Below are 25,317 nucleotides of genomic sequence, written 5' to 3' on the forward strand. Positions count from 1 at the left end.
AGATCCCAGAATGCCCTGTCCTTGGAGCTTGCTCCAATACAAGCTAGTAATGCTGACCTAGTTTCTGAAAAATTGACTCAAATAATCAATAATCTCAAATAATCAACTAAAACTATAGTTGATTACATTTCTCAGCTCCGTGTCCATCAAAAGCTAACCCTAAATCCACAGAGGGTGGGCTGGCCAAGGGCCTCTTCTCCACTCGGCACGTCATCCTGAAGCACATCACAGCAACCTTTGGCCAACTTGGAAAGTCACAATGACTATGTCCTCCCCTCCCCTGTTGGAAACAGGACACCTTGAAATACCAGGTGCTGGGAGTTGCTCACACATCCAACTGGTGGTCTTTCACATAACATCCAAAGCTGCTCCGTTGCCCTTGTGTGCTGGGGCTGATCTCATGGGCTTAAAATTTAAAGAGAGGCTGCAGATCCAGAAGAATTTGAGTTGACGGGTCTAAGGAATGCAGGAATGCCCAAAGCCAGTGCTTAGACCACTAAGCCACCATTGCACCAGGTGATTCAGTGCCTTAATTCCCCTCAGCTCTGAAACTGGGGTCACATTGTTCTCCTCCCACCCCTTCTCTGCACAGGCAGGTCAAATATAACTAGAGCAGAGCTTACTGTGCAACACAGGAGGTGGAGGTTGCCTAGCCTCAGTCATCCATGCCCTGGTTGGTAACCCTCACAGCTGGACTACTGCAATGTGTCTCTGCTTGAAAATGGCCCAGAGGTTGCAGTGAGTGCAGAATGCAGCTGCTGATCAGGGCAATGAAATGGGATCGTGCACCAGCAATCCTGAAATCCCTGCATTGCCTGCAAGCACTCCCCTCTTCTAAGCTATGTTTGTGCCTCATACTGGCACACGTTCAAACACGCAAACACACACACACACAAGCTTGTTTGTCCAAGGATGTCTTCAAGGTACTTAAGAGTCCCAAAACAATTGGAGGGCTTAACCTCAAGTCCAGTCAGTGCCTTCAGAACATGCAGTTGCTTTCTGTGTTTCATTGTGGGAATACACTGCATTTTCCTAGTGAGAAAAATCAGATCACTTGAGCTTTCTGAAGATGCAGCTTGCCCAGCAACAGATGAAAGATTGGTGTTTGGGTACCCCAAACTAACTCCACAAGGCCTGTACGTTTTGAACGCTGCCTGCTAGAGTCATGATGAATAACTCCAAAGTGGATAGTGCTGAGCTCTGGCTATTGGAATGCTCAAACCAGCTCCCAATGCCAACACAGTCCTGATCAAAACATCAATTATTTCCACGTGTGCCACATTCGCTCTCTTGAAACTTGGAGGCAACTCTCAAGTTTCTCTCTTGAAGACCTGAGCATGGTCTCCAAGTCAAAGCCCAGACCTGGAAAATCTAAATATATGTTGACTCCCACAGATTCTTTATGAGGGGTGGCATATGGATCATCAACTCGTGTGACATAAGACAAGAAGTGAAAACTACATTATCCATACCTTGTGCAGAGAAAGGGCCTCTCCTTCTAAGGCTACAGAAGTCTTTTGGAGGCAAACCATCTCATGCTTTGTCTGGGACTGTCTCTATATATTTTCCCCCTTGCAAAGTGGGCTTCTGAGCCAACTTTTCATCACCAAACTGACCTACTTTGCAGCTGAAGCTGGGTGGGGGAGTTGTCTGCCTCTCTTCCAAATCCCCATGCTTGTATTTCCCCCCAAATCATTTGAAAACCTGGATCTGGGAAGCAGAATAAACTCTGCGTGATTTTGCTCGCCTTGCTTCATTCCTCTAATTGACCAGCTTTGGGGTCCCTGACTAAGAATTTGGGGGAGAAGCACTGGCAATGTTTACAAAACAAATGCACTCTTCTGATAGGTTATCGGGACATAAGAGCCAGGCTGCTGGATCAGACGAGAAGCCCATCTAGCACAGCATCCTATTCTTACAGTGGCCAATCAGATTTCTCCAGGAAGCCCATAGGCAGGGCATGGAAGCAAGGGCCCTCTCTCACTGTTACTGACAGGAATAATAGAATCATAGAAGATAGAGTTGGAAAGGACCCCATGAGTCATCTAGTGCAACCCCCTGCAAGGCAGGAATCTCAGCTACAGCATACATGACAGATGGCCATCCAACCACTGCTTTAAAAGCCCTGCTGGATCAGGCCAAAGGGCGTCAATCTAGTGCAGCATCCTGTTTCTACAGTCGCCAACCAGCTGCCCAAATGGGAGGCCTGCAAGGAGGACCTGACAGCAATGATGTTGTCCCCACTTGTGGATCCCACTAACCAGCATTCAGCGGCATATTGCTTTAAGGAAATAGATTCAGCACCGAGGACAGAGAGCTAACACCAAACTTCCCTGTTCTTTGCCTTTGTTCCCTGTTATTTCGGAATCCCTCCACTGCAAAACTCACTCCCCACCGCCAGCATTTCACAGATGAAACTGGAAACACTGTCCTTGCGCAAGGAATGCTACCCACCCCCTATTTCACTCCCCAGCCTTGAACATGGTGCTAGTAAGCTTAACTATAATTGCACTCTTAAAAGGAAGCTTTAGAATTGGTTTGTCTTGCCACAGCAACAGAGGTTCTTGTGGCACCTTGAAGGCTGACAAATTTACTACAGCATCAGCTTCCGAGTATGACTGGTCACTTTTCTTTTGCATTGCCTCAAGAGATTAAGATGGTTGCTTTTCTGGAACCGCTCTTGCAATGCGTCTTGAAGGCGGTCATTCCAGAGCAGCTGCAAGTTGAAAATATGCAGTAACATTTACTATCTAGATAGGGGTGTGTGTGTGTGTGTGTGTGTGTGTGTGTGTGTCCCTTTTAGAGAGAAGGGGTGATGGGCTGAACCTCAAGAACAGCAACTCCTAATGAAAGGCACTTTCCAGGCCCAAATCTCCCCAAAGGGCCAAACTGAGACATGATTGGGGCACTGATTTACCAGGGGCAGGGACCACAGAAGAGGAACTGCCTCAGGTTAGCAGGGACAGTTGGGGCATATGCCAGCCCAGTGCAGCCCCAAGTTGGGCACCTGGTCATCTTGCCACTGCATGCTGAATCCAGGAGCAGAACGGGCTCTGGAACAGGAGGAGCAATGACAGGGAGGACTCAAAGTATTCTGTCGCCCAAGGGAGAAATTATTCACATCTCCTTTTCAGGGGAGATTTTGTGTTTCCTCTTTGAAGGTTTCCCCCCACTGCTGCCGTTCTCCCTCCTATTCCCTGCACAGTTGAAGTTGCTCTCCTGTTCAGATCTCCAAAGTATAGGGAATCTCTGGCTCTAGGGAGGAGAGAGTGTGGCGCAGCAGTACTTGGAGGAAAACACCTTCATGGAGGAGGGGCATTTGAAAGAGGCACAAGGGCTCACGATCCACATTAAGCCAAGATGTGGACAGCCCTTGGTTTTCATTGCATGAAGCAATCTGGAAGAGGGGCACCATCAGGGAAAACTGAGAGAGACTCATATCATTGCTCCTGTATCTCAGACCCTGATGTCCCAAATGTGCATATGAGTGGGGTGGGGGAAGCCAGGCTTCGTTTAGGATAGGGGTTGGGGAACCCCTGGTCTTTTGCAGGCAACCTTCTAGGGGTGGCATCAGAAGCAAACATGGGCAGAGCAAGAGATGAGATTCTTGTCTTTTGTGCAGAAGGCTCCATCCCAGTCATGCAAAAACCAGAGGTTTCTACACATATTCCTCTACTGTCCATTTAGGTAAGCAAACATCATCACAGCTCAGAAACACATTCCAGCCAGGCAGGAGCACCCAAAAATTGTGTGCAATGGGACCAGCAAGGAGTGTGGTCTAGGGAGAGTTCCAGGGGCCAGACAGAGAGGCCTGGAGGGCCGCATTCAGACCCTGTTCCCCACCCCTGTCTTGGGAGCTTTTCCTGATGATCCTGGAAATTTTGCCCCTCAAATTTTGCTGAGAGGTGGTGCTGTGGTCTAAACCACAGAGCCTGGGGCTTGCTGATCGAAAGGTTTGAATCCCCATGGCATTTGAATCCCCATGGCAGGGTGAGCTCCTGTTGTTCGGTCCCAGCTCCTGCCCACCTAGCAGCTTGAAAGCACGTCAAAGTGCAAGTAGATAAATAGGTACCACTCCAGTGGGAAGGTACATAGCGTTTCCGTGCGCTGCTCTGGTTCACCAGAAGCGGCTTAGTCATGCTGGCTACATGATCCGAAAAACTGTCTGTGGACAAATGCCGGCTCCCTTGGCCTATAGAGCGAGATGAGCGCGCAACCCCAGAGTCATCTGCAACTGGACCTAATGGTCACGGGTACCTTTACCTACACCCCGGCCTGCACTGCCTCTTTGATTGGGGTTCAGCTGGGTTCTTTAGGATAAAGAGCTCCTCCCATCCGAAGCAAAGTCACTTTGACCTGTGACTCTTGAGCATCAGCAAACTGTGGACTGTGTTACGAATCATGCAACAGCCTCTGATGTGCAACCCCAGAACAACTCCTGCGTTGGATTTATTACACCCATCACTGCTACCCACTCCAATCCTAGCCAAATGTCCACTGCAAGCACCCCACTGTTTTCAGTAGTGTTTCCCCCCTCCCTAAAACAAGCTTGGGACAACAGCTTTAGAAAGAGACACAAGGCCTTTTTGCAGGAGGCGGGAGAGGAAAGACCACTTGTTGCAGCCTCTGATCCTGGCATGATTCCCCGCCCCCAAGTCCTGAGGATGGAATTTAGGAATTTGGAACCTAAATCAAGGGGCAGGAGGGACAGCATTCAAATCCCTGCACTACAAAATATTCTAGGATTTTTTAGTTTTTAATGTGTTTATTATTGTAAGGAAGAACTAACAGTAATTCTAAGATTAAATCATTAATTCCACATACGTATTTTTGCGCATACACACACACACACACACACACACACGTACACCATGGAGAATTATTCCCTCTTCTGCCTATTTTGTGTGAACTGCTACTCAATTTAATATTTCTTTTAAAATTAAGAAAACTCACTCCTCTGTTGTATAAGGGTGGCAAGATTCACTGTAAAAGTGCACCAGTAATAATTATTATTCTTTCCCAGTTCTACTCCACCAAAGCTAAACAATATCTTTCCAAATGACTGGGGAAACCACACTGACCGTAATTCCAGGGAATTCAGACGACAGCTGGAAGTCCAAAATTTCCTTGTGGAAGAGAGTCGGAAGAATGCAGAGGTGATACGAGGTTCCCCATAGGAGCAACTTCTTGGGATAATCCAGGTCAGTGAGAAAGAAGAGATCAAGAGAGAATTAGAAGAACCTCATGAAAAAATTAGGGACATAAGGAACGGCCTTATACATAGGTCTGACCATCTACCTCAGTATTGTCTACACTGACAGGCAGCACCTGCCTTTTGCATACAAAGCACTGAGCTATGGCCCTTCCTCCACTCTGCTGGCAGGTGCCCAACAGTGCCTTCGTCTGACGCCAGCCCTGACTGCATGCCTTCCCCTTGCTAACTGGTTCCTCCAGGACCTCCTTGTCTTCTCTTCCTGACATACTTCAACTGTCCCTGGGAAGCAGAAGCTCCTTCCTTCAGGCTGGTGAAAAGCTGGCAGGAAGAAGGGCTGAGGGTAACTTCTTCCCATGGTGATGGTTCCAGATGCCACCTCCAAGCAGGAATTAGGCTGGGATTATACACCAAGCTAAATGGACCAATGGACCATTTGTCTAAAAAGCATCATCATCATTATCCACCCATCTGACTGGGTTGCCCCAGCCACTGGGAGGCTTCCTGCAAAGTCTTAACGCATAATGAAGCATCAGATATTTAAAACATCCCTAGACAGGGCCTTCAGGTGTCATCTAAAAGCTGGCAGGTGGGAGGCTCTTCCTCTCTGCATGTGGATAAATGACAGGATATATATGATATAAATACAGTGGTACCTTGGATGTTGAACGGAATCCATTCCAGAACTCCATTCGACTTCCAAAACATTTGGAAACCAAGGCGTGGCTTCCGATTGGCTGCAGGAAGCTCCTGCAGCCAATCGGAAGCCACGGAAGCCTCACCGGATGGTCAGGTTCCAAAGAACATTCGCAAACCAGAACACTCACTTCCGGGTTTGCGTCATTCAGGAGCCAAAACATTCAACTCGCAAGGCATTCGGGATCCAAGGTATGACTGTATGGTAAAGGGACGTATAGGTATCCCCCCCCCCCTTTTTTTCCTCTCCTTACTTTTTTCTGTGTTTTTTTTTAATATTCTTGTTCAGTACAATAATTTGATTCTTATTGTATTTTATGTATTTTTTAAAAATCATTTATTTATTTTTTTAAACTTCCCAATACAGGGCTGCTTTCAGATGTCTTCTAAAGTTGTATAATTATCTATCTCCTTGACATCTGATGGGAGGGCGTTCCACAGGGCAGGCGCCACTACCGAGAAGGCCCTCTGCCTGGTTCCCTGTAACTTCACTTCTCGCAGGGAGGGATCCGCCAGGAGGCTCTCGGAGCTGGACCTCAGTGTCCGGGCTGAACAATGGGGGTGGAGAGACTCCTTCAGGTATATGGGGCCAAGCTGCCTATGGCAGAATCACTTTCCCCAATGGGATCTCTGGTCAAAGCCGACTAATGGAGGCAAATCAAGCCAGCTCATTTCTCAACTCCAAAATCTACGGGAGAGAATTGTGCCGCTGTGGCAATGATCACTAACAGGCCTGTTACCAGAAATGTGCTCGTTGTTGTGGTAGCTAAGGAGCCTGAAAAGCAAATACATACTAAACCCATCATGTTCTATGTTTTAGCATTTACTTACAGTGCAGTCTCATAGAATTGAAGAGTCTAGTTTAACCCCCTACAATGGAGAAATCACATCTAAAGAATCTCACACATGTCTAGATATTAGATAGGCATGTGTGCTGCAAAGTGTTTGGCACTTACTTAAGACTTGGTTCACACAGGCTTTCCATGATGTCTCTCTCATCGCTCATTCAAATCAATGCGTTATAATGTTTTATTGGCATTTTGTGGATTTTATTCCATGCACCACTTTGGAATTCTCCATGATATGTGGTATCCGAGTAATTGCTATGCTGTGCTCCCTACAGATGTGCCACCCATTACACCTTTGCAATGTAGCTTCCAAGGAACATGAAAAGTCAGCAAAAGGGGTCTGTCAGTGGGGGAGGAAGCCAGGGCCGGGGAGCTCCCTCCCCACCCCCACAGCAGTCTGAATAACAACGGCAAAGCAAGATCTAGCTACACAACATCATTAAACATCAGGGCCTCGCGTGGCCGTTACTCCACAGCTGCATCTAAGCACAGCTACTCCACGGGTGAAAATGAAATGGGTTTGGGAATTCAGAATGCTTACCTCCAGCTTCTAGCATCCAGAAATGAGACTTTCTCTTTCTCTCTGTTTCTACGTCTTCTATTCACTGCCTGAGCATCAAGAGGGCTTTTGTTTCGGTCTCTGTTTTCTTAGAGATCTTTCCTTTTGCTTTTCTAAAAGTCTTCTCTCTTCTCCTCCTCAGGCGTGTAATGGGGTTATTTTTACTTTCGGTTATCTAGCTTTATGAAGACTTGACCCCACTCATACAGCTAGATAACCAAAGATAACAACCAACCCCGGCTATCTACTTCGCCAGCAAGGGCAGCAGCGCCAGGAGGAGGAACAGACCTCCCTTTCTCCTCCAGGTCTTTCTTTCTGGGGTCTCTTGGTTGGGGGAAAGAAAGGAAGGGGATAAATGTATTAACACATAAACCCATCCATTGGCCACCATTTCATTTTTCTCAACCCCAAAGGACAGCGCCCCAGAAAATATGAACTACTATGAGGGTGTGTGCTGGATTTTGTCTACAAGGCTGAGGGTTTCTTCTCTTTCTTTCTTTTTCAGCTAAAGTGCTGTGGCCCCGTAAAAATGAACACATTTATTACTGCAAAACCTTTGCAAAACACTGTCCATTGTCAGATGCAAGAAGGTTTCTCTTGGGTTATATGCAAACATATACCTACATGGTTGGGAGAGGGCATATAAAAAGTGAAGTAGGGGGAAATGAAATGCAAAAAGATATATAGCTAAATAAAAATACAATTTAAATAAAATAAAAACTTCAGCGCATTAATGCGCTAAAGTTTCCCTCCCAGGAAAATTTAAATTGAGGATCTCATTTAAACTTCTCATTTAAACTTCTACATTATTTCATGCAGGTTGTATTATAAACATCATGGTTTGGCCTTCTTTCCCCCATTTAAATGTACATCACACATAAGAACACATAGGAAGGAAGTGCCAAAGGAAATAAAATTAACAGCGCAAACCTAACCATGTTAATGCAGAGGGAAATCCTATTGAATGTACACCCAGGTAAGTGGTGATAGGACTGCAGTCTGAAGGCATGATCCTACACGTGTCTACTCATGAGTATATTTGCTTTACAGCTGTAATGGTTTTGCCTGTTTTTACATCTGTATGCTGCAATGTGCCTTAGAACGTTATGGCAAAGGGTATGAAATCTTCTAGATAAATGAAGTCCCAAGGAGGCCAATGGGATTTGCACCTAGGTCAGTGTGCATAGGATTGCAGCCTATTTAGCCAAAATGAAAATTGGACACGCATAAGATCTCATTTTACCCAGCGTAGCTGCAAACGTCCAGCATCAAACATGCCGACAGAGGTTATCTAGTCTAACTACTTTAGCTCTGCAAGATCCATCAACACATTCCCACGGCTACATTTACAAACCCAAAGATCATGCCCCATCTTTGACTCTGCCACTGCACAGAGGGGGGAAAGAACCCAGGGGAAAAAAGAGGCGAGGGTTGTTTTTTGTTCAATTTGCTGGCTGCTTTTGCAAAACAATTCTGTGGCTGGTCACACCACTCAGGAAAACGGTTAGGTTAAAAAACAAACAAACCTAGAACTACTCCTCCCTCCAGATGTATATACCACCCAAATCTCATCTTTTCAAAATGTTGCCAGGGCTTCAGTCACAATTCCCCCCTCCCAAATAGAAAACCTCCATCTATGAAGCCCCACAGAAATGGGTCGGGCCCAAGAGGAAGAAGGTTGTCTCCTTGCCAATATTCCATTTTATTCCCCCCCCCCCCGTCATTTTACACCCTTCAGATACCGAACAAGTTCAGTCTTTATCGGGGTGCTTGCTTTTTTTTTTTTTTTTTACGTCGGAAATTCCCCTCTCTTTAAATTTTAAAAACATTTCTGCTAAGCCGTGCTGCTACTTCCCCGGTTTCTCAGAGGCACGCACCACTTGCGTTTACTTTTAAAAGGAAGGATGGTGGGGAGAACTTATATAACATTGTTGTATACTTGCGTGTTCACACGGAAGGGCTGAAGGGCCGTAGCTCAGGGGGAAATCATCTACTTGTATGCAGAAGGTGTCAGGGTCAGGCCAGCCCCCACCCCACATCTCCAGGTAGGTCTGGGGAAAGACACACACACACCCCCGCGCGCGCGCGCCTGAAACCCCTGAGAGCCGCTGCCAGTCAGTGTAGAGAGCGCTGAAATGGATGGACCAACGGGATGAGGCAGCAGCTTCTTATCTTTCTTAAGCTTCGCTATCCCTCTGTAGGAGACTGTCCCCGTTTCCTGGGGTCCCTATCTCAGGGCGCATGTCTTCAACCAGCTAGTCGTTACCTACTTCCTGCGGTTTCTAGAAGCTAAAATCGCAGACCGAGCAGCCTTGATCCTCGCAAAAGGCTCCTTTCTCAGCGCTGCCTATCCAGGTACGGGAAAGCTCTGCCAGCTCTTTTGAACTAAGGACCATCAGATCCGGGACCAGAGGAGCCCCATCGGTTAAATCACGAACCTTGCGCAGGATTCAGGCTACTCTTGGGAGGAGCGGGATGAAGGCAGAGACGCCTTTTCCCGAGCGCGCAAGGGCGGCCCTCTTTTCGCCTCTGAGGGTACAATCTAATTTATAGTTATATTTATACCATATATTATCAAGCTGCTCTCCATCCTTTGCGGACCCCAGGGCGGTGGGGAGGGGAGGAGAGGCATGAACCATAGCAAAAAGAAATTTTGTGGGGTTTTTTAAAATCGTGCAAAAATAGATTTCCAAACAATTAAGAGAGCCTCTGTCTAAACGTGGCAGGGTGTGAAGATCTGGGCAGGAGGGAAGCTCCCTCTTCCTGGCGCCGCAACGCGATCCTCGCCATGCCTGCGCCGAAGTACCGTAAATCGTATCAAATTCAGCGGGGCTATAGGATCACTTTCGCGGCCCAAAGGGAGGAAGCTCAGCTAGAAAATTCGCAGATCCGCCACCGCAAAGAAATAAAAGGAAACGAAACCCGCCGCCCGGGTCCCAGCAAGAAACTCGCTTCTTGAACTTACGCGGACGGAGGGAAAGCCGCGCGCAGGCTTCGCTCCGGTGAAGATGGGCGTCGGATCCCGCTGCGCGTGGGGGTCCCAGGCACCACGACCCCCACCCAGACCCCCGCCCTCCTTTTCCTTTCTCCTCCTCCGCCCAGAAAGGCACGATCCCCCGAAGAGGAAGGCTGGCTGCGGCCGAGCGAGAGCGCGGATTGTGCGCGCCCTGCGGAGCGGGAGAGGGACTCGCGCAGCTCCGGCCTCCGGCGAGCACTTTCCCTGCTGCCCGCAGCTCCTCCGTTGAGAGAAAAAGGCAGGAGGCGGAGGAGCGAACGACCCATTCATTCTTTCACACTCGCGCCCCACTCGCCCGCTGCCGGTTGGCTCCCTGAGGCTGACGTCACCCGTCCTGATTCTCTCGCCTTCCTCCTCCCCCCCCCCCGCAATCTCTCGCGCTCTCTCCCTCCGCAGCTGCCCCTCCAGTTCCTCAATGGAGCGAGAGAGGGCCGTAAATATTAGAGTAGAGCGCAGCATCCGAAAGGAAGCGCATTGTCGAGCGTCTAGGAAAAGAGGAGTCCATTCTTATATACCGTGTCAGACCACAGGGACACCTCGGCTCGGGACTGTGTGTGGACAGCACAGCGAGGCTTTCCTTTGCTTATTGCATTTCTGTTATCGCTTCGTTTTCTCCAACGAGCTCAAGGTAGCACACCTGGTTCTGCCCCACCTCCTCATTTGATCCCCACAACAACCCTGAGATGTAGGTTAGGCTGAGAGGGAGTGATTGGCCTAAGGGGCGAGGGTTTGGACCCTAGTCTCCCAGGTCCTAACACTAATCCTAAACACTCTGCCACAAGCAGCCTTCAGAAAAACCCTTTGCCATCACTGGCTGCCCATTGGCTAGGTTCAATGCGCTGGTTTGGGCGCACAATGCCATATACGGTTTGGGACCCCAGGATGCCCGAGAGATCGCCTCACCCCTTCTATACTCTCCTGATCACTGCTCTCCGCCGGTGATGGCCTCTTGCAGAATCCATCTCACCTGGAGGTCTGCTCTCTGCATGATGTAGGAACGGGGCCTTGGTGGCGGTGGCTTCCTAACCCTTTGAAACTATATTAGACAGGCGCCATCTCCGTTGTATTTCCAGCGCCTCCTGAAAACCTTCCTCTTTCAACAAGCCGTTTAAATCTAGAGCTTTCTCAACCAGCACTGGAAATTGTTTGGAATATAATGTTGCTTTCTGCCGCCCTGGGCTCCTAGCGGAGAAAAGGCGGCGTACAGATTGAATGAATCACTTTGAATTGGAGGTCGGACCTGGGGACTTTTCCATGCAAAGCAGGCGCTCTAGTCCATATGTTTCTGACCAAAAAGCAAATTTAAATAAGAATCTGCCCTATTCTGCGTCAGACTGTTGGTCCACCTGACGACATTCCTCGCGATGAGAGCCAGCGTGGTGTAATGCTGGGTTGCTAGGACCTAGCAGACCAGGGTTCAAATCCCCACATGGCCATGAAACCCCTGGGTTTGACCTTTGACTAGCCCCAGTCTCTCAGCCTAGCCTACCTCACAGGGATGCTGTGGGGATTAAAGAGAGCGGGGGAACCATGTACTCCACTCCTTGGGACAAAAAGGTGGGGTATAAATGTATGGAAGTGAGAGCTGGACCATAAAGAAGGCTGATCGCCGAAGAATTGATGCTTTTGAATTATGGTGCTGGAGGAGACTCTTGAGAGTCCCATGGACTGCAAGAAGATCAAACCTCTCCATTCTGAAGGAAATCAGCCCTGAGTGCTCACTGGAAGGACAGATCGTGAAGATGAGGCTCCAATACTATGGCCACCTCATGAGAAGAGAAGACTCCCTGGACAAGACCCTGATGCTGGGAAAGATGGAGGGCACAAGGAGAAGGGGACGACAGAGGACGAGATGGTTGGACAGTGTTCTCGAAGCTACAAACATGAGTCTGACCAAACTGCGGGAGGCAGTGGAAGACAGGAGGGCCTGGCGTGCTCTGGTCCATGGGGTCACGAAGAGTCGGACATGACAAAACGACTACACAACAGCAACAATAAATGTAAGTAATAAATAAAAGCCCTGCTGTGCCTAAAGGTGGCATATAAATTTAACAAATATATACGTAAGCAAATCACAGAATTGCACAGTTGGCAGGGACCACGAGGGTCATCTAGTTCCATCCCATGCAATGCAAGACTCCTTTTGCCCAACGTGGGGCTCGAACTCACGACCCTGAGATTAAAAGTCTCATATTCTACCGACTGAGCTGCTCCATCATAAATGCGGGGATTGAACCTGGGACCTTTGCAGGCAAATCGCAGGTTGGGCCACCGAGCTGCTGCCCTTCCTACTTCCTTAACAAGGATACAGAAAACGGGGGTAGGGACATCTCCCCCTGGTGCCGGGCAGCCTCTGCTTCCTGTTGTTGCCCGTCGAAAATGAAAGAAAAGAGAAAGGAGGAGGAGAGCTTTTAGCTTGCACCTCTACGCGCCTTTACCTGGGAGAAAACTCACTGAATTCAGCCAGGAAAGCACGCATAGGTTCGGCTGCGCAGGCGCGAACACAAGCCACCCCCTTCCCTTTTAATTCCAGTAAATACTCTGGAGTAAATGCCGTGGCCTTGAGTCTGCTCCGGCGAGGCAACAGCGAGGAGCCTTGTGGAATCCGGCGGACCCAGGCAGCAGCCCTGGTGCGTCCTTAGTGTAAGGAATGGCGCAGAAACTGGAGGAGGGGTGGGGAGACTCGCTTCTGAAAAGCCATGGCCGGCCTCCTGGCCCCCTAGCTAACACGCACACCTCCATCCCAAAGGGGCTGCGTTGCCCTTCTGGGCCTCCTTCTGGGCCTCACCGGAGTCCTCGCCCCTCGCGCGCTTCCCAGCCGGGCTTTAATAAAGCGCCTCCTCGCCTTTGAAAGTTGCAGCTTATGTGATAAGCAAGCGCGTGCGGGGAGGCTGCATCTAAGGAAAGAGGAGGGAGGTCTTTACACCTCTCCAAGGGCATGATCCGCCGGGGGTGGGGGCTCATCCACCGGTGTCAGCAGGAGCCTCTCTCGCCGGTGGATTGGGTCCCTAAATGATTGGCCTGGATTTAATATGCAAGGCGGCCTCTTTCCCCACTCACCGAGAGGCTCCTTCCGACCTCCGACAGTTCAGATGCCACCCCACTATTGGGGTGGCGATCGAGAGAGGTGTTTATTATAGGAACTACACTAATATACGTATCGCAAATAGTAGCCATATAGACTTTCAGTATTTTATAAGGTTATTATTGCATTGCCCGCACTGGCTCGAATTTTTCACATAGATTAGATTGATAGATGTGCTACTTGGGAGGAGGTTCCGCCGCACGGTGGCCTTTCCTTCCCGGTCTACATACCCACGCAGAACAAATCTCACGGTTTGCGTTGGGAAGAATATCCTTGACTCCCGATCGTGTCTCTGGAGCAGGATTTGCGAAATCCCTCCATTCAAACCCGTCTTAATTTGCTTCCACCTATACTCTCTTGAGCTCACCCACCCCGTGTAAATCTGTGATCCTAACAGCTGTGCATAACCTGCTTAGAGATCTACCTGCAGCCCCCAGCCCGGGAGAACTTACCTCCCAAAAGACGCCCACGAGGGAAGAGGATTTGGCCCTGCCCGCAATCCTATCCATTTTTTAAAATTGCACAACTTGAGGGTCATTTCCCTCTGAACTGAGAGGGGCTTTGCTGGCGAGGAACGACGCCTAGGATCGGGCTGCACAAGGAAAGGATCCGCCCAGCACCTGGGCGCGCCCAGTTCCAGCTCTCCCTTGCGGAATTCTATCCCGCATCCTCGGGTGTCTCCTCCGGTTCCGCGCAATCGGCGGCCGGGGCGTTTGCATCCGAGGATCGCCGCTTCCCTGCCCAGGCCAAAGGAGCAAGGAAGCTGAAAACCAAGGGGAAACGGATCCTGAATATTTGCCATTTTATGCTAATATTTATAACAACATCTCTCTCTCTCTCTCTCTCTCTCTCTCTCTCTCTCTCTCTCTCTCTCTCACACACACACACACACACACACACACACGTATATGTCTGTATATGGAATATTTCAAAGTCCTGTTTTAAAACACACAAACAACTTTAGATCTGCTTCTTGTTTTCCCCCTAGCCCTTACATCCCTAATGAATTATGAACTGATGAATTATGAAGGGAATTTTCATTCAAACCAGGACGAATTCATTTCCACTTTACAACTAATCCTCTGCAGTTGTGACCCAGAAGGAAAGATCCACTGGGTTCAAAGGGATTTAACAGCGTGGTTCTATTACGCAGAAGTCAGTCCCACTAAGTTCAGTGGGACTTACTCTTAGGTATGTATGTATTGGATTGCAATCCTTTTTTGCCAAGTACAGGACATTTTTTAAAATGCACATTTACCTGCGAGTAAGCCCTACTGACGTATGTGTGGTTCACTTCCCTGCAAACATGCAAAGGTTCAGTCTATTCGGAGGCGTACAGAACTGCAGCCTCGCAGACCGATCCTATGGCTCGGAAGCAAATCCCACTGTGGCCAGCCTTTCGCGCAAGAGGGTATTTGATTGCAACTCCGACCCGCATTCGGGCCGGAATTTTAATCCAAGAGACCTCTTCCTTCCAGAGCTTTTAATAATAAAAATGAAAATGAAACTCCGCTGAAATTGCAATCTGTTTTAATCCGGACTGTCTGCTTTGCGGTTTGAACCGGTTTAAACCGGCTGCAGCCCAAGTGCTTTCTGTTTAATTCGCTTGTGAACAGAGTATTGATCCGCAAGCAACGGGAGCAGGGATCCTGCGCGGGACCGGATCAAAACAGATCTCAAGATTCCCAGCCGCGCTAGCCTGTCTGTTGCATCAGCAGAGAGCCTCGGAGCCCACCTTAAAAAAACTAACAAATTTATTTTCAAAATGCGTTTCCGTCCGATGAATCAAGAAACGCAACGCGATGGATTCATTGCGGGATACAGAAGCCCCTTGCAATGTAATACCGTGAAGTCTGCATTTCCCCCCCCCCCCGCCTTTATTCACATCTGAGGTCTAAGGAAGAACAGTGTCTTAAAAAAATAAACCACTAGGAGCTTAAAACGAAAGACCTCCTTGCTTTCAGTAAATTGGGGGAGGACTGCTAGTTTGTGATCACTTCTCCCGCCACAAGCGATGATACAAATGGAATTGGGTTGTTGTTTTCCAATGGACCCGATCCGCGGTTCTAGAAAGCATAACGTGCTCGGATTTAATCTGACGGTGTCAGATATCTCTGCCCGAAGGAGTTACAATTCCGGGGGCCGGGATTGTGGCGCGTTCCTTCAATTCACTCGGGATATTTCGAGCTGAACAGCACTCCCGCGTCTATTTCAGAGCCAAAAAGGAATTCTGCACAATCCGAATTTTGATTCCCTCCTCCAAAAGCATTTATCTCTCACAATTTGGAATGTAGAGAAATGAAGCGTACATTTCTTACAACACCTTATGTTTACTCGAACTTACTCCCAGTTTACTTGTGCTTTTTTAATTAATGGTTACACTTATTAATGGTTATTATTTACTATTATTTGCAAAATAAAAAATGCCAATGAAGATAACTCTCTCTATATATGTATTCTCAAATAAAGTTTTTTTAATTTTTATTTTTTTAAAATAACAGTAAGACCCAGGGGGTACAATCCTGCCAACATGGAATACTGGGAGTCCCGTTTATTTCAGTGGGAGAGATTTTAGCAAGTGCTTATGCCTTTTACTGAAACTCAGGGGGACCCTTTTGCTGAAATATTCAAAGCGGTTGTTTCCCCTCCACAACCCCAATGCAATGTATTAAAAGCAAGTGGATCGTTGGTACTAATATTTGGAAACGTTTTTAAAAAATAGGTCTAGATTGGTGAATTTAAGGCAGTCAACTTAGCAACATGTTAAAACATCTTGAGCACATTCCAGACAGATGTGAAACACTTTTAAGCCCCATTTATTTCAATGGGACTTACAAGTGTTTCTCTCTTCCCCTTTCCCATCCATCAAACACCAACCATAATTTGGATTGCTGGAAGGACCAATTCAGCTTAAATGACTATAGTGACCCTGATCCAGAGAAACCTAATTGCATGTTCAGCCTCTACTGCAACATAGACTGGTTCTGCACATATGATGGTGTTGAGGTGATGGATCACAGTTGGGGGGGGGATACCACTTTTGAACGCTTCCCCATGTTAAAAGAAAGGAAAATAATAATAAAAACTGGCACATCTAGGAGGAAAATTCTAGACTGGTAACTTTCTTCCTCTATTAGCTCATTCTTTGTTTGCTAGGCATACAGGAGCTAGAGTCCTCAACCTGACACCAGCAGTTGATATTATTATTTCCCACTCTTTTTCTCCAAAGAGCTCTAAGGTGCTTTGCATGGTTCCCCCCACTTATTTCCTACACCCTCAAGAATGACCTTCTAAAGGAGACAGTTCACATGTTCAACCTGAATTATCCAACAAAACAAGGTCCCCATGTGCAAGGCATGTGTCAATCAGCCCTGACACTTGAGCTGCATGCGTCCTTCTAGCGGAAATGCATGCTCACCATTTAATGGCTGTGGCAGCAGCACCAGATGGCAGCAGTGAGGGTGGTGTTCACAGATCACACACAAACACACGCCAGCACCTTCGTATGATCCCATACACTGTTTTCCAGTGAAGGCAATTCAAGTGTTCAGGTGCCAGCAAAAGCCATCAAGCGCTGAATGAAACTCCTGACTGCAAAGAGCCTTCCACAACTCTGCTCCCACCACATGCAAGCATCTAACTATCTTATTAATAATAATAATTACATTTGTATACCACCCTTCATCCACCCTCTACCCACAGGTATGTCTTTTGCACATGTTACTGCTCAGAATGATATCTTGATGGGCTTGCATTGTTTGTAGGCTTATGGTGGACGCAGCATGGGTGCGTGTTTGTGGGTGTTTAACAAAGCCAGGGTGCAAAGAACTCCTCATCTGGTTAGATGCACACACTAACTATTTAGGGAGGTCAGATGGTCATCTGCCATGGATGCTTCAGCTGAGATTCCTGCATTGCAGAGGGTTGGACTAGATGACTCTAAGATTCCATGATTCTAGGGTTGCATCTCACAATCCTACATGGAAAACTACTTTCCGAAGTAGTTTGTGATATAGAGAGTGTGTAATAAAAAAAATAAATCACATTTTGGGGTCTTCCTTCCACTTTTGGGTGTCCTGGTTTTTACTTTATGAAATATGGCGACCCTACTAAATCTACACTCCCATGGAACTGGAGAACTGGAGCAGCTTTCAGAGCTAAGAAGGTGGCAACCGGGAGTCTAAATAAAAGTTTACCCATCCTGCCATCGCCACCTAGTAGTTTTCTCTAAATAATAGCAGAGGGCATCATCACAGCTGACCAGTTTGCACAGCCTGCTGTACACGCTACACCAGTCATGACTGCAGCCAGTAAGGTGGGAGGGTGGAGTGACTTGTATTCTCCTGCCTGCCTTGAACTGCAAAACAGAAAGAGTCCTTCAAGATATAATAATAGAATCATAGAGTTGGAAGGGACCATGAGGGTCATCTAGTCCAACCCCCCTGCAATGAAGGATGTTGTTGTGGGGCTGAACTTGGCTTGCCAAATCCCAGCTTCAACAGGGCTGGACTTGGGGACTGTTCGCCTATAGGTGGTTTGCCATTTGATGGCTCTCCACGTCCAATGATGGCTTGCTACCATGGTATTGCTACATCAACCCAACCTTAGGGAGACTCCAAGGAGTCTCTGTAGGAGGAGTGTGAGCCAAAGGCACATATTCCTTAAAAAGTGTGTGTGAGAGAGAGAGAGGGTGAGAATTATGTGTTGATAACAACATGACTAGATAGAGCTGTCACAAAGCATACATTTCATTTTATTGATTTAAAATGTTTTTCAATAGCCCCTCATCAAAATATGCCAGAAGTACGACTCATGTGAATTCATGCAACCTACAAATCCAGTTTAAAAACAGCAAGTAAACAAATTAGATTAAAGGTAAATGCAAAGCGAAATAGGGCAAAATTTCAAAAATAATCTCAACTGCAAAATGCCTGGACACATGGAATATCTTCACCTGGCACTGAAAAAAAATGTTAATACGCAGTATGACCTTTTTTGTTTCAGACACAGATTTTTTTTAAAAAAAGATAATCTTGAATCTACCAAGGAGGGGGGCTTTGGAATTGCTAAGTGAGAATCTTATCACACCCCACCCTTGCTTACCTGCAGCCCCCCACCATCATTGCCAAGTGTGCATTGAAAAGATTTCTCCTCCCAGTCCAGCCATTGAGGTCTGCCTATATGCTAAAATCTACCCGACATTGAATTGCATGACTGTGTTGCCTGACTGCGTGATTTTTTACTTGGAAGTAAGTCCCCCTGAATTCAATAGGGCTTCCTCCCCAACGCAGGAATCTAGCCTCGGAATAATTCCTCTGTTCCTGTTTGAGCTCTCCATTCTAAACAGCCTTTCTTTCTCATTTCCACTTGGCATCCTTGCCAACACACTTTACAAAAAACAAAGGGGAAAACATGAAGCTGGCAAAAGCCCCAGAAATATCCATCTTCAACAGTGCGAGAGAAAGCAGGGAATATAATAGGAGCCTTTTCCTGCTATCCTTTGGCCCACCTCCTGGAGGCTGGCAGAGGCTGACTAGAGGATTTTATTTAGTGCCTTCTCCATATAAACAAGTCCATAAAATGTACAGTGTTAACGACTTTGTCTCTGAAGAGATCTCCTTGTAACGAGCTTGTTTCTTTTGCTGGAAAACAACTGTGCTGGCTCCTGTAGCCCAGCCCCTTCTGAGGACGTGATGGAGGAGGAGGGGACCACACAGGATGGGTCCACCTTTGCCAGGATTTCTCAGATTGCTGCACCCTTTCCTCTGTTATAGATATCTGCCTGCTTATTGACACCCTCCCTCCTCCGACACATATAATTTATATTACTTATAAACACAGGTGTTGAATTAGCATAGCTAAGCTAGGAAGATTATATTGCCATCCATTCAGTGCTGTTGTGAATGGATGCTGGGCTCGCCTTGAATACACCTGAAGCTTCAAGGAGATGCATCTGAGAATGAACATCTAGCATGTCATGGCCATTTGGCACAACATCTGCATCCTCCTCCCAAGTTTGTGTGTTTTGTGTGTGTGTGGATCCTAGCCCACCTGCTCCCCAAATGAGCAGAATACTGAAGATGTGGGTCTAGTCCATGGGTAGGCAAACTAAGGCCCGGGGGTCAGATCCGGCCCAATGGCATTCTAAATCTGGCCCGTGGACGGTCCGGGAATCAGCGTGTTTTTACATGAGTAGAATGTGTCCTTTTATTTAAAATGCATCTCTGGGTTATTTGTGGGGCATAGGAATTCATTCATTATTATTTTTCAAAATATAGTCTAGTCTGAGGGACAGTGGACCGGCCCCCTACTGAAAAAGTTTGCTGACCCCTGCTCTAGTCCATGAAAGCTTGCATTACAACATATTTGTTAGACCTTAAGGTGCCACAACACACACTCCTCATTATTTGGAAATGTGTGCATTGATTCTTTAGAAACCATTGTGATACCTACTCGGAAGTAAGTCCAGTTCAGCTCAATGGGACTTACCACTACATAAGTGTGGCTAGGATGAAAGGGCTGTGTTACATCGCATCGTATTTTATACTGTGCACATATTCTGCATTGGTAAAGCAGCCAGTTTATTTCTATAGCCTAGCATGGCACGATGCTTCTACATGGATGTCATCAGTGTTGCTCCCCGCCCCCCGGGGTACTCAAGGGTACGCAGTACCAGCACCACCAATGGAGACAGAAACTTTTATATTATGGGGCAGCATGCAAATATCATCCACGTCCCCATTAAGCAAAAAGTCTTTCAGTTTGAAGCTATGCATTTCCTGATTCTCAAGACATTTAGATAGACTTGTTAAAAATACATGAATTGGGAACCAGCCCTTCATCATCGACTGGAGTCATTTATCAGTAAATCTGCCATTCCATGGAGAGGAGTGAAACTGCCTGAACCTAATTTCAGAGGGGTAGCAGCCTTGCTGGTTTGCTGCAACATAAATAATTGGGGTGGGGTGGGCTTAAAAACTAGCAAAAAATTGTGTTGGTAGATGCTTTTGTGGACCACAGCTCACCATCAAATGCCTGAAGCCCCCTGCCTTCTCCAATCTGGTGCCCTCCAGATGTTGCAGACTACAGCTCCCATCAGCCAGGAGTGCCATGTACGGCCCTGTGACTGTACATGGCCCTGACATTGAAATTTGTGGGTGCCTGGCCCCTTCATGGGGAATTTTGTGGGTGCTTGGGCACCCAGGCCAGGGCCCCAGGGAGTTGCCACCCATGCATCAGGTCTGGCCTGCTTTTCAGTGAAGCATTATGTTTCCAACATAGGGCAGCCAGACAAGAAGCCAAAAAAGCATTACGGGGGGGGGGGGGGGGGGTTGGACTACATGACCTTTGGGTCCCCTCCCAACCCTACGATTCTATGATGCTGTGATTTCCCTCTGGCTTTCCCCCAACGTCTGAATTTCATCATGGTGGCCTATGAACATGGGCTTTCCTGTTATTAAGCATTAAGGCTGCAGTCACGGCCCCAGGAAATCCAGCCCCCAGCCCCACTGAACACCATGGAATTTCCTTCTGAGATGTGCACCTCGCCTTCCCATAGGGTGGAGAAATGGGCAGAGAGAAGCTTTCCTCCCTCGCTCATCATGGCACATGGGGAAAAGCCGTGGTTCAGCGGTAGAGCATCTGCCTTGCATGCAGAAGGTCCCAGGTTCAATCCTGTTATGTGCTAAGCTTGGATCCTAGAACAATAGGCAAGTAGGATCCTAGAATGCAACAACTGATTGGCTTGCAGGAAAAGACCAATCAGGCTCCAGGAGAGAAGCAGAATCAGCCAATCAGACAAGACTCATTGTGTAAATAATGTATATAAAAGCCTGAGGTTTGGGGGGCAATGTTCTGACTCAGTATAAGGTAGCTTCCTTTGTTCAGCGTTGGTGGATGGCTGTGAAGCTGCAGGTCGGAAGATTCGGGGCAGACAAAAGGAAGCACTTGTTCACACTGCACATGGGTAGACCAGGGCATTTGCGATGGCAGCCAAAGTGAGCAACTTCAAAACAGAATCAGACAAATTCTCAGATAAGGCTGTCCATGGCTCCTGGTCGGCCCAGCTCTATGGCCTCATTGGAGGAGGCATCCCTGCTGCAGATCATGAGTGGGAGCGAAATGTTTGCCACAACTAACATAAGCCCGTTGATTTTTTAAAGGCGTAGGACAGACTCGAAGGCAACTCACTGGGTGCAATGGAGAAAGTGGGTTTAGGGTTACAGCCGTAAGGCACCACATTCACGATGAGGTGGAGGTTGTGTGTTTGTGTGCGTGCTGTTTCTAAGGATGTCCAAATGGGGGCAGGGGTGAAGAGAACCTCTCTCAGTTGCCTTGGCATGTGGGTAATTTGCAGTATAGAGTATATTGTGGTTCATATGTAAATGCATTATTATGATAGATAGATAATGATAGATAGATAGATAGATAGGTGATAGATATACTGTAGATAGATAGATGATAGATAGATGATAGATAGATAGATAGATAGATAGATAGATAGATAGATAGATAGATAGATAGATAGATGATAGAGTGTGTGTGTGTGTTTATCGGAAGTGCAACTTAAGTGCAACTCAGCTTGCATTAAGGCTGATAGGGTTTGCACAAAGACAGACAGTGATAGGAACCAGCTCAACTTGTACTGGTGTAAATAAGCTCCAAACACTATCAGCAAAGATATGTGCATATACATATATTCTTTGTAAACTGCTTTGTGGGGTGTTATAATCAAGCAGCGTGTGTGTGTGTGTGTGTGTGTGTGTGTGTGTGTGTGTGTACACACACACACCGGTTGACACTGAAAATATAAAAATATAAACTTATGTTATGTTACGTGACATTGTTGGGCAAGATCATGCATACGCACCTTAGCCTCAATGGCTACAATGCTATGCGCATTTACGAGGGAGCAATAGTGCTTCCCCGATAGGGACTTAATATTGCAAATGGTTCTTTGGCAAGAGGTATTTTTAAAACACTGTATTTTCCATGTAAAGGATATCTGTTTTATTTATTTTATTTACATGGCATTCTTACACTGACTAATTATTTGCATTTCTAAGCTGTGTTCGAAAAAACAACCCATAGAAAATGGGACAGTACAAACATTATCATCGAACACTACCTTAGAATGCCTGCTGGAACAAGGACGTTTTAGTCAAGCACCTGAAATTTGGCAAGGAGGTTCTCTAATCTCAGTCAGGAGGGCGTCGCACAGACGTGGGCCCAGTAGACTGAATGGACACTGTAAATTTGGATTAAATGTGGGGCAGGAATGCCGGCTGGCATTGTGATGACAACAATGTTGTGTAGACACAGTGAAGAACAGGCATGAATGGGGAGTTCTCATCTTGAGCCCCTTTGAACCCTAAGAAAAGATTGTGATGCAAATCTCTTCCATTGAAATAAACAGAATCCCCAAGTGCTGGACTTCGGCTGGATCGCCAGCTACATATTAGCTGGTATACATTCTATATGCTATTATTGCACATGCGCTAAAACCTTTTCCATTGCTCCAGTTCTTCAGAATCTGTGCTGCACAAATTTGTTGCGGTGCGTAAATGCTTTGCTTTAATCCTACCTAAGACAGGTCAACGCTACCGTGCGCCAACATCACAAAGAGGTGGGAGGTTTCTCCACATGCCAGTCAAACTGGAATAAATGAAATTGCCTGTGGTCATTCCAGATGACCTGCATATTGAACGTTCAGGCTGAGTTGTCTGTACAAAGTTTGCTGGGCTGTTAGACAACGTCAGTTGTTTGCTGAGCATTAATTCTGACTGGTTTGCGGGGTGGTTAGATGACGTCGCCTCAAGGAAGTTTATCCCACACTTTCAGGTGCATTTCCCTGTCATTTTCAAGTATAATTGTGAATAACCTGAAATTGTGATTGCATACCCTCCAACATTTCTCCCATTCCATAATAATAATTATACCCCACACATCTTGCTGGGTTGCCACAACCACTCTGGGCAGCTTCCAACATATATAAAAACAGTAAACTTTTTTTAAAAAACCTCCCTAATAAAGGATTGCCTTCAGACGGCTTGGGGGGATGGATAACTCCATACCCCACAACATTTCTCCAATAAAAATAGGGACATCCTAAAGAAAGGTGGGACATTCTGGGATCAAACCAGAAACCAGGACGGCTTCTCTAATTCAGCGACATTGCTGGAAAATAGGGACACTTGGAGGTTCTGTGGAGAGGTGGAAGACATCTCATTGGTCAAAAGGGGTTGAGAGAGTAGCTTTGACTGATATTCAGTAACCGCGGAATAAAATAAGTGCATGCATTCTCTCTGCCCTGCTCTTCACCACAAAAGCTGTTTTCATGCCATCAAAATGCTTTGTTTTGTTTTTAATTTTGACACAGAAAAAACTAGTTGCAGAATCACAAAGATCATAAAACATCTCTTTCATGAATGTCATGCAGGCAAAACTCACAGACTCACTCAAAGGCCATGCTCACTGAATGAAATGGATCCCACCCAGCCCTTGTGAAAAACCAATCCAAAAAGAAAACAAAAACAATTCAGTCTGTGAGGTCGGTAGTTCGGCCTATTGACACCTCAACCCCAAATATTTTTATTGTAGCTTTAAAAATAAATAAATCCATAGATGCTATTGGGACTCTGAAAAATAACATAACATGGGGTAAAGCCTCATTCAGCTCTACGTAAATTGAGTTTTTAGTAAATGTGTTATTGGGTTCTATTCTCTTTTCCTGAAGAAAAGGACCTTCTTTTCATTCCAGTTTCTATCTCTCCTGGATCTGAATTGATTTAATATATGTATTTCCCCCCTCCCCACCAAATGTTTTTATTTCTATAGTTGTTTTCTAAAATGAGATTTATATTTATGTATTTTTTTAAAAAAAATGTTTTCGTATGCAATTGTTTAAAACAGTTCCATACATAAAAACAGTTAAACATGTGCTTTGAGATGCCTCATGGGAAGCTATTCATAAATGGAATAATAATAATAATATTATTATTCATAATGATTATTATTCATAATGATAATAAGAATAGTATTCTATCCACCCATAAATACATAAATACAAGTCTCGCTGGTGGCTTACAGGACTCAGTTGAGTAACTGAAAAGATCTGTTAAAATTTGTGAAGGGAAACCAGTAAGGAAAGCTTACTCCGAAAGGATTTTTTTGCGGGGGGAGGCAGGTATGATCAGGTGGGGTTAGGCAGGTGTTGGACTACGCCTCCCATCACCCCCTGCCCACTGGCCATGCTGGTTGGGGCTGATGGGAGCTGTAGTCTAACAACAGGTGGAAGGGGCCAGGGTGCCTACCCCAGAAAGGGTAAATCCATATTAAATGTGTGCAGTTGGGGAAGAGAATACATGACGCTGACTGTGTTGTGTGGACGCTGAGACAAACATGCACCCATTCCATCATAAGCCTCCACTGGGAATCATTTTTTTAATCTGCGTACAGGAGAAACCTTTCCCCTGGTAAATTTATGTGAAATTGAGGTTCTCGGCATTTAGGGAACAGCTACAAAAAAGGCAGGCAGCCCTAAACGAACTCCAAAACAGCATTCCTCTCTTTCTCAGTCCATTTGCATCTTTAAGTATCTTAGAATCATAGAATTGGAAAGGACCACAAGGGTGTCTAGTCCAACCCCTTGCAATGTAGGAATCTTTTGCTCTGTGTGGGGCTCAAACCCACAGCCCTGAGATTAGGAGTCTCATGTTCTACTAACTGAGCTATCCAAGCCTCCTTAAGTCTCCAGGCTAGACCTGGTCTGATACACCCAGATCCTCTGTTAACAAGCTAGATTATTTCCTTTCCATGGTTTATGTGCGTTTATGCTGCCCTTTGATGCACAATATAAATTTAGCACTAAGAGTCCTGCCTTTCTCACTAAGGCAGGGGTTG

The 25,317-nt window shown here is 46.6% G+C and overlaps 1 long non-coding RNA gene across 2 annotated transcripts in view; it reads right to left on the reverse strand.

Moving 5' to 3' along the window:
* Window positions 1-7,624, reverse strand: part of LOC114586779 (uncharacterized) — a 29,572-nt gene extending 21,948 nt beyond the window's left edge. The window contains exons 1-2 of one of the 2 annotated variants that reach the window (XR_003704182.2): window positions 7,298-7,624; window positions 5,082-5,186 (exon numbers count right to left, since the gene is read on the reverse strand). This is a non-coding gene — a long non-coding RNA (uncharacterized LOC114586779). The remainder of the gene's footprint in view (window positions 1-5,081; window positions 5,187-7,297) is intronic. The other variant, XR_003704181.2, reaches the window with a different exon arrangement.
* Window positions 7,625-25,317: the final 17,693 nt, after the last annotated feature.

This window comes from Podarcis muralis, chromosome 16 (assembly GCF_964188315.1).
Source record: "Podarcis muralis chromosome 16, rPodMur119.hap1.1, whole genome shotgun sequence".
Classification (NCBI taxonomy): domain Eukaryota; kingdom Metazoa; phylum Chordata; class Lepidosauria; order Squamata; family Lacertidae; genus Podarcis; species Podarcis muralis.